The following is a 12078-nucleotide window of genomic DNA, read 5'->3' as shown; positions in this document are numbered from 1 at the left end:
CATGAAAGATGCAAAATAAATGAATCATAAAAAACGCAGGCCTGGGTGAAGCATGCAGCAAAGTCACCGCGAAAACTAGAGAGCGTGCTTTTACAGCCTTTTCTACACAATATTCGGGCAACTGCTACAAGCAAACTTGCTGTACCCACTACACCAGAAATATAATTTATTGGTGTAGGCCAGCGTTCACTATGCTGTCTTTCGTCCTTCTTGGGAGAAGCGTGGTATCCGCTACACACTTGCTATAAATTTTATGCATTTTTTTATGGAGGGGCTTCATCATTCGTAATTCGCATATCATCGATTCCCACTTTACGTAGGATCTGCCATTTTTTCTTATTTTTGTGATACTGGTTACGACCACTGGCAGCGGTGGTGGCGGCGGACAACTATGGCGCCGCGCGTGACTTGTGTTCTGATCTTATAACAGCTTTCGTTGTAAAGAGCCTGGGTCCGAGGGGAAATTGAACCTGGGTTGGTTGCTTGGTAAGCGGGTGGTCTACCACACAGCCATGCGTCGGCTTGTGAATAGAGGGAACATAAGTTCATCTGCTTGGAAATGCAGGGACAGTAACTTTCATGCTTTACAAACACATGTGTCCTGTATACATGCTTCACAAAACAACATCAAATATGACATTAACAATGCGTGGTGGAAGCTTACATTGCCATCAGGTGTCACAACATGCGATTATGACAATGACTTCATGGCAGAAAGCCTGTCACCCGCTACAAAAGGCACATACGTTGCTGCACTTATTTTCTTAAGATGATGTAGTGGGTGCATAACAAGTTCCAGAAGATTTCTCGCCCTATGTGTTTAAAGTACACACAAGAGACACAATATTGCTATCGCTCTGAGCTCTTTAAGGCTAAGCTTAAACATACCCAAATTTTTCACTTTATTCAGAGGTTGTTTAGGAGCCATTTAATGATGCTGCGTACTGGACAAGTCTGCCGCTCAGTGCTGTAACTTTATGTACGTGCGTGTGCGCTACCCCTCTCTTCTTTGACTTTTTATGCACAGCATTCCTTCCCCCCCCCATGCAGGTACAGCATACCGGCGATGCAAAACTAATTAAACTCCCTGCCCTTCCTCTCACGAGCTTTTTTATTTTTTACCTTGCTTTGGACACAAAGGTTGTTTTTAAAGCCAGCTAAAAGAGTTTCACTGTTAAGAAAAAGAAAGACCATCTCTGGTGTATATACATTTACTCAAGAGCGTGGGAGGGGGCTTAGGATCAATAAGGGTATAGAAACTTGGATAATCTCATGATGCTTGCGGGTGAACTTTCCAAATATATTGTGATTGATGCTAGTATAAATAATTGTAGCTTAACTCTAAAGCGTGCATCTTTACCATTTTAGAACATGTGTTTCTGTGCTAGCATTTACACACTATAGCCCCATGGAGCTCATGTGGCGCTGTGAAATAGCTTGCGTTGGCATGCTTATGCACATATTATCGTGACCACAATTTGAACACACTATTACGCCAGCTGTTCGATGTTACGCAGAAAAGTTATTCCTGCCTATCCATGTGACTGTTTGCACATGTCTGATCAACCGGCACCAATTTATGCAACATAAAAGTGCCTTAACGAGATTTCGAATGTGAAAGCATAAATGAACAGACTAATGCGAGTGTCAGTTTTCTTTTGTAGTACCTCCAGGTAAGGCTTACAGAGGTGGAAGTGAAGGAGACCTAAAAAACCTCACAGATTTACCACGCAATAAACGCGATAGCAACAAATCGGAAAGTCACGCGATGAATGACAAGCAAATCGAAACGGGCTCCGGGTTTCTCACGCAGGAAGGTCACGCAAAACATACTCAACATACAAATGAACGCAAAAAGGCGTCTCAGTTGTTACTTTGCCGTGTCTGAAAAGCGTACCCTTTTACAGGGAAAGCTGTTATAAGATCACTTTTGAGGTCATGCGCAGTTGCATGTTGTCGGCCGCCGCCGCCGCCGGTGTCCGTAACCACATTGCGCGAAATAAGAAAAAAGCCCTGCAGGCATAACCTTGCTCCAATGGCACATTGGGGCTCGAACTCCGGTCCACTGGGTGCCGGTCCAGTATTCTACCACTGAGCTACACCGGTGCTTATCTTAGGCAGGCTTGATGTCGGGAAAGCAATCGCGTAAATACGACTTGTAAAGCGTTGGTTAACAGCGAAAAAACAACCAGTCGTCGCACAAAGTGATCAGCATAACAAGTGGGTCGTCCAATGCTCCAACTCGTTACAAAAGCTTGTTCTTGTTTCCCTATTAACTGTGGCGCATACCCACCACAGCCACAATTCCTCATTGTCGTCAGCCACTGAATGGACAATTGGCACAAATTTTTTTGCAAGTGTTTAGAGTATACCACGCTTCACAGAAGAATAACTAAAATAGCATAGCGATTGCCGGCCTACTACACAGAAGTTTATTATTATTGCCCTAGTGAGTACCAAGCAAGTGTGCTGACAGTAGGTACCCAATGAGTGTTTTGAAAAAGCTCTGAAAGGCCGCTCTTCTAGCTTTCGCTTTGATTGTGCGGCGCCTACCGCGCATGCGTGGTGTTTTTGAAAACAGAGACTTTGCATTGAGTGAAGTCACCATCGTGCACCCGGTAACTACAACATAATCGTTCTGGTGGAAGCCCGGGGCGTACAGTTTTCCCCTGCGTGAGATAAGCGCGCACATGAAGGAACACCCACCTCCCTCCTCGTGGCACAAGTACGCGTGAAAGACGAGAGCGCCCGCCGCCACGTCGTCGTTATGATTTGGCGCAAGTGCTCATTGCGCCATCTCATTGGTAATGCTGAAAACACGGTGGTTCCCCAGAGATGCCCATCTCCAGCAGTAAGTGCTAGATGTAAATAGCCTGCCATTCTTACGTTGAAGGAGATGCTGCTTCGTGGCTCAGTAGCTAATGCCTCGCACTCAGAAGAAAGAGGTTGGACGTTCGATTCCGCGTACCAGAGTCTCTTCCTCGCGGCGTCTAGTTTCCCGGCGGAGGAGGATAAGTGAGACGCCGACGACCTGATGATGGTGACCGATGCTGGCGGGAACAGACTGGTGGCGTCACACTCCGCACAGAAGCCGCCGAATTGCTGCGGAAGGTCTGTTGGAAGTCGGTTCGGTAGTAGCCGTTCGGTGGCCAGCAGTAGTCTCTCCGAGTTTTTGAGCGCCGTGAGGATGCTGGAGGTCGTTGATACTCCGGCAGAGGTGTCCGATGCCGCTCTGAGCACAAGTGGGCTATGTGTCCACGAACACCGCACTGAAAGAACACATGTGCTTCACGCCCCACTCTCTGCTGACGATGGTCAGCGGGATAATCATGCCACGCTGCCCTATTATATATATATATATATATATATATATATATATATATAGGCGAGAGATAAATCCAATGGTTCCGGTAGGAAATGCAGTCGAAAAAAGGAAGACGACAAACGTACGAAACGCAGTTTTTACTAACGTTTCGGCAGGTGGGCCTGCCTTCGTCGGAGTAAAATTTACTCCGACGAAGGCAGGCCCACCTGCCGAAACGTTAGTAAAAACTGCGTTTCGTACGTTTGTCGTCTTCCTTTTTTCGACTGTATATATATATATATATATATATATATATATATTTATTCCGTTTTGCATGGTATATTCTGACTGACGTTTCGGCTGGCGGACCAGCCTTTGTCAAAGTATATATATATATATATATATATATATATATATATATATATATATATATATATATATATATATGAAGCTATGATGACTGGGAGACGTGGCCTGGCTCATACGCCATGTTTATTCCGTTCTGCACTTCTTCCTTCTCTGCCTCTACCAACCATCGCTTCATACCTCACATCATTCCCCCTCCCCCCGAAAGATGGCACCGTTTATAACCTACAAAAAATTGAAGAAGCCAATAAACAGACAATGTCCAAATTCGCAGTATCACGTCCCGACGGAGTTCCACAGTCTCTTTAAATCTTCAAGCCCGAGGGAGCAGTCCGGTGAACTCTATAACAACTCTGGTGGGCGAGGCTGACTGTTACGTTCCGGACAGAGCGGGATGCACGTGTATACTGACAGTACTGCAAGAACTCTTGTTCGGGCTGACCAAGGTTGGAACGCCTTGTTGCATCGGCAGCTCGGATGTCGTCGGGGTTGTATTTTTCGCTTTTCGCCGTGAATGGTGCAATCCTGATGCTTCTTGCTTGCGTGGTTCTCGACAGACTGTGATGAAGTGCCTGAGTGCTTGCGGTGTGCAAGCAGTGCTTCCGCGTCTTTCTCGGCGCTTTCCGTTGTGTTGCAGTCGGCGGAATAGCAGGCGCTGGGAGCGTTTCTGGCGACTTTTCTTTGTCCGAAAGTGTCTGACGTCTTGTTGATTTGGAGATCCTATTTTGCGATGTTCTTCAGCTGGTGAACGCGCTTCCATTGAACTTGGCGTTCGCCGATGCCCTCGTTGCAGTCTCTCTCGTTGTTTTCCGAGTTTGTGAACTTCATTTTGCTTGCTTTGCTGGTGCTGCTCAGGAGATGGCTGTAGTGGCGCCCCTTCTGGAATCGGGCATTCATTTCCTTCGAGGTTTGACGCGTCCTGTAGACAGCTGATGCATGGTGAGCTGGTGTCTTGCTTATCGGGCATAGTTGGTAATGTGCCATCATTATGCTCTTCAAAGACTTCGGTAAGGTGTTCCAGTATGGACGCTTCGGACAGACAGCTGCATGCGAGGTTTGGTGTATGTATTTTTTCTGCATTTTTTCGGTTCTTGGAGCTGTAAGCGCTGTATGGGGACACCACAGGTGACGTGGCATTACTAAGTTTTAACTGCAGATTTTGGCAAGTCTGTGGTGCCGCAGAAACGACACGAAGCTCTTCAGGGGCTCCTTCGCAGTTCACTGCGAGTGGTTCTTGCGCCTGGTAGCTTGCGACGTTCGATGCGTCTGAGCCTTCTGCATTGCTTCGACTGTCCAGTGTGTGTGCACCGCACGGTGATGAATGAACATGTCCAGAAAGAGCATGGCTTGACAGGGTACTTTCGTGAAGCGTTAGGTCGTCTACCGTCGTCGCGGCGTTCTTATGAGGCGAATGGTGAGCAAAACGAGCGCTTGAAAAACCGCGTGACGAAAACCCAGGTGGTGGACCACGTATGCGAGACGAAGAGTGAAGGGCATCAGGTGGTTGAGCAACGTCTCGGGTCATATGATGAAGCGATGACTTCGGAAATGCTGACTTTCGCGCAGAAGGGAGGCGCGCTTGACGGTTAGGTTTTTCCCAATATACGCATCGCCTTCTGTAAGTAAACTCATGTGCCACTTCGTCTTGAGGCAGTTGTCGATTCGCGCTGGGCTTTCGAATGGTTGAGGACTGCTTAAGGAATTGACGATAGTGTGCGGTTGTCTCTAGATGGTTGGAATTGAGCAGGTCTTGGTCATAGTCGTTAAAACGGGTAATCATCTCCTCTTTGATTTTTCGCCACGACTCGTCGTTCTCGAATATGTGGGTGAGGTAAAATTTGAAGGCCTCACCGGAGACGTAGTCGGTAAAGTTTGCGACCATCTCCCATTCCGACCATGATGCAGCGGTTGCGTGGTGCTCGAACAGGTCGAACCAGTTCTGTACAGGTCCATTGTCCGCTGCTCCGGTGTACTTGGGAACGGGAAGGTCATCTGATGCTGCTGTCATGATGCTTGGTGGTCTTGGTGGTCCGCGTTCTTCTGTGGTCCGCGTTCGGTCACTGCGTCTCGCTGAGGTCTTCGATGATGATGGCCGGGCGATGAAGTGGTTGCGAGGTCCTCATCCTGCTGACTCGTGTGACGCTATGATGTATTGGCGACGTGGCCTGGCTCATACGCCATGTTTATTCCGTTCTGCACTTCTTTCTTCTCTGCCTCTACCAACCATCGCTTCATACCTCACATATATATGCAGGCATGGTGGTTGAGAGGTCGTAGCATTGCAAGTAGTCAAGTAGATCCTCCGTGAGCAGTCACAACGTGGTTTATTTCGACGTTTCAGCCAGAGTCTGGCCTTCATCGGGATCCTGATGAAGGCCCGACTCTGGCTCTGCCGCGGTGGTCTAGTGGCTAAGGTACTCCGCTGCTGACCCGCAGGTCGCGGGTTCAAATCCCGGCTGTGGCGGCTGCATTTCCGATGGAGGCGGAAACGTTGTAGGCTCGTGTTCTCAGATTTGGGTGCACGTTAAAGAACCCCAGGAGGTCGAAATTTCCGGAGCCCTCCTCTACGGCGTCTCTCATAGTCATATAGTGGTTTCGGGACGTTAAACCCCACATATCAATCAATCAATCAATCAATCAAGGCCCGACTCTGGCTGAAACGTCGAAATCAACCACGTTGTGACTACTCACGGAGGATCTACGTGATATATATATATATATATATATATATATATATATATATATATATATATATATGAGTAGTGGAGCCATCACTTAAGCTGGATGGTTGGGTGAACCAGACTAGGCCTGCCTCAGAAGTACGCTAAGTACGCTGCTCTTACCCGACGCCATTTAACCTCGTTCGTAAATAAACACAATCACTTGTAACAGTTCGGTGGAAGGTGCCGGATACATTGATCTGGGCGACCCAGCTCTATCAATTTTACGACGAAGCAGACGCTTGGAAGGCTTGCCACCAGATATGGAGGACGCGGGAGGAGGCCATAATAACCTCGCCACTGATGAGCAACACGCTCACCCGGCAGGAGAAGCTGGCTGTGGCACGCCGGAACGTTAACCAAGGACCTTTTTGGGGAAGCCGGATGATGATGTTGAGGATTGGCTCAAGCACTACCAAAGAGTGAGTCGCCGCAACCACTGGAGCACTGCTAAGCAGCTCGAGAACGTGGCGCTTTTTCACGTTGGCACCGGATCTTTTTGGTTCAACAACCACGAGAGTGCATTGACCACATGGGACATATAGTGGTTTCGGGACGTTAAACCCCACATATCAATCAATCAATCAATTAACACAAACTTAAGAGGTGTTTTGGTGAACCGAATGCTAAGGTCAAGCAGGCGGAGCAAACACTTTCACGCAGAGCTCAATTACCTGGCGAAACATGCGCCAGCTACACCGAGGCCATAATGAAGCTTTGCGGAATTCTGAGTGCAACCATATTTTACGAAGATAATGTACGGCATCTGCTAAAGGGAATCACGGTAGACGCGTACACTTTTCTTATCACTAAGAAAGACCTACATACACCTTCAGGCCTAAGGAAACTGCCGAGCGTTTGAAGCGCTGAAGAGGAGAAGAATCCTACCGAAATTTGGACGTCTTGACAATGTGCCCACGATATAAGACAAGTAGTTGAGAAATCACTTGCTTAACTGCAAGCTGTGGAAACCGCCGGTATTTGCCATCGGTGTGCATTCGACCAACGGCCGCGTAAACCACCGTTACCTCGGATGCGTCAGAACCACTTTGATCCTAGACCGAATTACACCGATCGGTTCGAACGTAGGAGTGAATGGCCACTCGAAAACCAGGAACGCAGGCAAGCTGCATCACGGCGATTTACTCCTCAGCCACCATCGCCTGGCCTTTATCAACCAACAAGGTCTACTTCGCCGGGGACGACTTGGCGCGACACCCGTATTTTCTACATCTCTGGGCTACCCGGACACATCGCTAGGTACTGCTACTGTCGCCAGCAGCTAGCTCCACGATTCAACTTGTCTACGCCCAATGTGCCTGCTGGCGAGTCTTGACTATTTCAGAGCTCTTTCCAACGGCAACACGCAACACGTGCTGACTCGCCTTGCTCCGACCGCAGCATTACCCCACCACTCGCACGCCAACAGTGATCCCTGTCCCCGCGTCGCCGCTCGGGGACGCCACCCCTACTGGGAAACTAACTGGTGCGACCGATGGCGACGAGGCTGCAAAATAATCTTCCGCAAGACCTCCTTGGGTTGTAATGGTTGAGAACAAAGTGAGTGGTTTTGTAGACAATGTGAGTACTGTTGCATTAGTTGAGTAATGTTGCATTAGTTGATACCAGTGCTGCAGTTTCCATAATGAGCATGCCTTTTACAAGTGGCCTTCAGACGAAAGTAATGTTTGCTTGAAATCGGAGTGCTACGTTCCGTGGCGTAGGGGGAGAAGCGTGTAGCTCGGTTGGTGTTTGTTCTGTTTTACATTCTGTAAGAAATCAAACGTTTCGAGCTGAACTAACGGTGCTTACGCGTGTGACCCACGACGTCATTCTAGGTATAGATTTTTTTTCGTAAATCTGGCGCCACTCTGGATTGGGGCAGTGGTACGTGGGATTATTTTTCGTACTGTGTTGCCCTCTCCATTGACGGAAGATAACGTTGATGACAGCTCGGACATGTTTTCTGTTTCTCAAGACGTCTGCTGGGCTCCGCATATCGCATTGTTTGTGCGCGTAAACTCTTCACGTTTTTGTGCGGGTTCTCACTATGGTTTAACCGGGGCCAAACTTCAGTAACGCACTGAAGAAAAACGTTATTGTGCCTCGCTGCCTCGTGCTCATTGTTGATAGTTGTGCCGATTTGTTGACTGCGAACGGTTTTGCGCAGCCCTTTTCTCTGCCTGCAGAACTTACATTTAGCAAGCTTTCAAGAGCAAAGCACCCTTACCATGTGTCGCCCCGCCGCGGTGGTCTAGTGGCTAAGGTACTCGGCTGCTGGCCCGCAGGTCGCGGGTTCGAATCCCAGCTGCGGTGGCTGCATTTCTGATGCAGGCGGAAATCTTGTAGGCCCGTGTGCTCAGATTTGGATGCACGTTAAAGAACCCCAGGTGGTCGAAATTTCCGGAGCCCTCCACTACGGCGTCCCTCATATTCATATGGTGGTTTTGGGACGTTAAACCCCACATATCATCATCTTATCATGTGGTCACTTGAACTGTCATTGGACGTAAGAAAACCCCAATCATACATCGACTATTGAGCCAGCATTGACCATATGATCAGCAAGTCACTTCCTTCAACTGAACAGTCTCTCCTGCAGAAGGTGATTGCAGGCTATGCCTCAGTTTTTGACTTTGCCCAAGACGAGACGTCTACCATTACGCCACCGTCTTCACGTACGCAGCACCGCATGTGTACAGGCCGAGCACCACCAATACGCCAGAAGCCCTATCGCGTATAGCCTTCCGAAAGGAAAGTCATCGCTGAGCAAGTTGAAGACATGCTAAAGAAAGGCTTCATACAAGAATCATGGAGCCCGTGGATAGCTTATGTCAATCTTGTCAAGAAGAAAAATATTTTTTGGAGATTCTGCGTAGACTATTGTCGCGTAAATTCCATCACGAAAAAGAAGTCTACCCTTTGCCACGTATAGATGATGATGAGAATTGCATGCATTCCGCCTCCTATTATCCTTCTGTTGACTTGTGTTCTGGGCATTGGAAAATTCCTATGCATCCCTCAGATAAAAAGAACACTGTCTTCGTAACACCAGACAGTCTTTTTTTTAGATTCAACGTTATGCCCTTCGGTTGGTGCATTGCTTCAGCGACATTCGAGAGATTTATGCATACAGTACTGCGCAGACTGAAATGGGAAATTTGTATGTGCTATTTAGATGACACGATTATCTACGGAAAGACTTTTCAAGAGCATGACTACCGCTTTTCACTTATGTTTGAATACTTACGTGAAGCTGACCTTGTTTTAAACTCAATGAAGTGCCGTTTTGAAGTACGTCAAGCCCTCGTATTAGGCTTTCTTGTAGACCAAAAAGGCGTACGACCAGACCCACAGAAGACAGCAGTGGTTCGCGAATTTGAACAACCACGAACAGTGAACGACCTGTGAAGTTTTCAAACTTCTGTCCTCATATTTTCGCCCATTAATTAGGAACTTTGCACAACTGGCCTCCCTACCGACGTCCCTTCGTAAAGACATGTTGTACTTGTGGGATGATAAATGTGAAGCTGCATTTCAATAGCTGAAGTTTTTATTCACTTCAGGAACCATCCTGAAGAATTTTCATACCGACGCTTTGACTGAACTTCATAATAATGCTAATGGGCTAGGTGTTGATATTGTGCTGGTCCAACTCTGCAACAGCCGTCAGCACGTCGTAACATATGCCAGTCGGACACTGATCAGAGCAGAAAATAACTACACCGTTACCGAACTGGAGTGCTTAGCAGCTGTCTTTACCATTCAGAAGTTCCGACCGTATCTACATGGCCGCGAGTTCGCAATAGTGACCGATCATCACTCACTGTGCTGGCTTGTTGGACTTCACGACCCGTTTGGCCGGCTGGCTCGTTGGGCGTTGCGCCTCCAAGAGTACAGCTATTCTGTGACCTATAAGAGCGGACGATGTCACAGGGATGCTGACTGCTTATCCCGCCTTCCCTAAGCACAAACCAATGCTGACGACGATGGCATTGATGGCTAGTTAGTTTCTGTTTCGTCCGACTTTCCAGATACCAGCAGCTTCAAACGTGAGCAACAACGCGACCCTGCCCTGAAACTCTTGCTCGAAGCTGCACATAACTCCACCGACAAGCGCTTTACTATCTCAAATGGCTTGCTGTAGAAGAGAAACTGTTTAGCCGACGGCCTCCCGTTGCTTCTAGTGGTTCTGTAAAGCTTGCGACAGGTCGTCCTTCATTCTATGCTCGATGACATAGCATCCGGTCATCTCGATTTCATACGTACGCTACATCGACTACGTGAGAAATTTTACACTCTAAAAATTTTTACATCCTAAAAGGTGTAAAACGAGTGTACGCTATAAAAGCAGCCATATGAACACCCTTTTACGCTCTATTTTTGAAATTTGAGAAGTTCGTAATTAAAACACCCTCAAAACACCCCATTTACACTCTTATATTTGTGGTGTAATGAGCAAGGCTACAAATAATTGATGAATATGTGGGGTTTAACAATCCAAAACCACCATACTACTATGAGAGACGCTGTAGTGGAGGGCTCCGAAAATTTCGACCACCTGAGATTCTTTAACCTGCACCCAAATCTGAGCACACGTGCATACAAGGCTACAAATGCACAACATTTTCGGGCCGTTTTGCTTATACTGTTAGTATACGTTAACCATCTTGATACCAGCAAGGCTCCCACTACTAGCTGCTTACGAGTCAAGTAATCAATCGAAGCAGAAAGTAATGTGACCGAAACGCAGTTTTCATCGATAAAGAACGCAAAGTACTATAAGATGGAAGATACAATAGGAGCGACGCTTGTTGAATAGAGTAAGGGCAAATTCTCCTGTGCCTGTTTCTTTCATCTGTGTCATTTGCGTGATTAGTCAACACTCACAAAGTACACTGATTTGCCTGAACAAGGTAATGTTGCGCACATTGGTGTAGCCATGCATAGAACACTCCCCCCGTCCCCCATAAGATCGAAGCTTTTAAAGCTGGAGATAAAACGACCACCACCTGAAAAAAAAACAGCACAGTTGTTTAGCCATAACCACCACGTCAGCAGGCCATCAGGTCCCTTAAAAACGAACATTGGCGTCATGTATCTTTAGCAGGCACGTTTTATTTAATTACTGTAGTGAATGTTCTTCTTCATGTGTCCTTAAGAGTGCGTCATGGAAATTAGGAAGAGGACACCGACCATAAAGATATATGCAGAATAAGGACATTTCGGTGACCTTGACGCAGCCTTGCTCAAAATGACGGGAGCCTTGTGGACTAAATTGCGAACAAAGCTCTCCGGGGAGCCGAAACGCATTCTCTAGTTCTCTCTCTCTCCCTTTTTTTTGTGGATCCCCTTCTTTTAATTTATGTAACTTCCCCAGCAGACGTGCTTCGGTCAAAGCCTTGACTTTGTAGGTAGTGAGAAAACAGCATTGATCAAATACTCTCAGCCGTGGTCTTGTTCTAAGGACTGCAAGCTAAGAACAAATGTATTGCCGCAACGTGAAGACAGAAGTAGTAATTAACAGGTGGAGAAAGTAGCAGCAAGTCAGTATTTTTATTTACTGCGTGCCAGAGCGTTCCTCTTCTTTCTTGTTATTGCTTGCTGCATAAAATCGTCCAGATGAGCGTATGCACTGTCGTCTTCGTCTTCCTAGCAGTACGCATGTGGCAATATGTTCTCATCAAA

This window comes from Rhipicephalus microplus, chromosome X, assembly GCF_043290135.1.
Source record: "Rhipicephalus microplus isolate Deutch F79 chromosome X, USDA_Rmic, whole genome shotgun sequence".
Lineage (NCBI taxonomy): Eukaryota > Metazoa > Arthropoda > Arachnida > Ixodida > Ixodidae > Rhipicephalus > Rhipicephalus microplus.
This window is presented reverse-complemented; position numbering follows the sequence as displayed.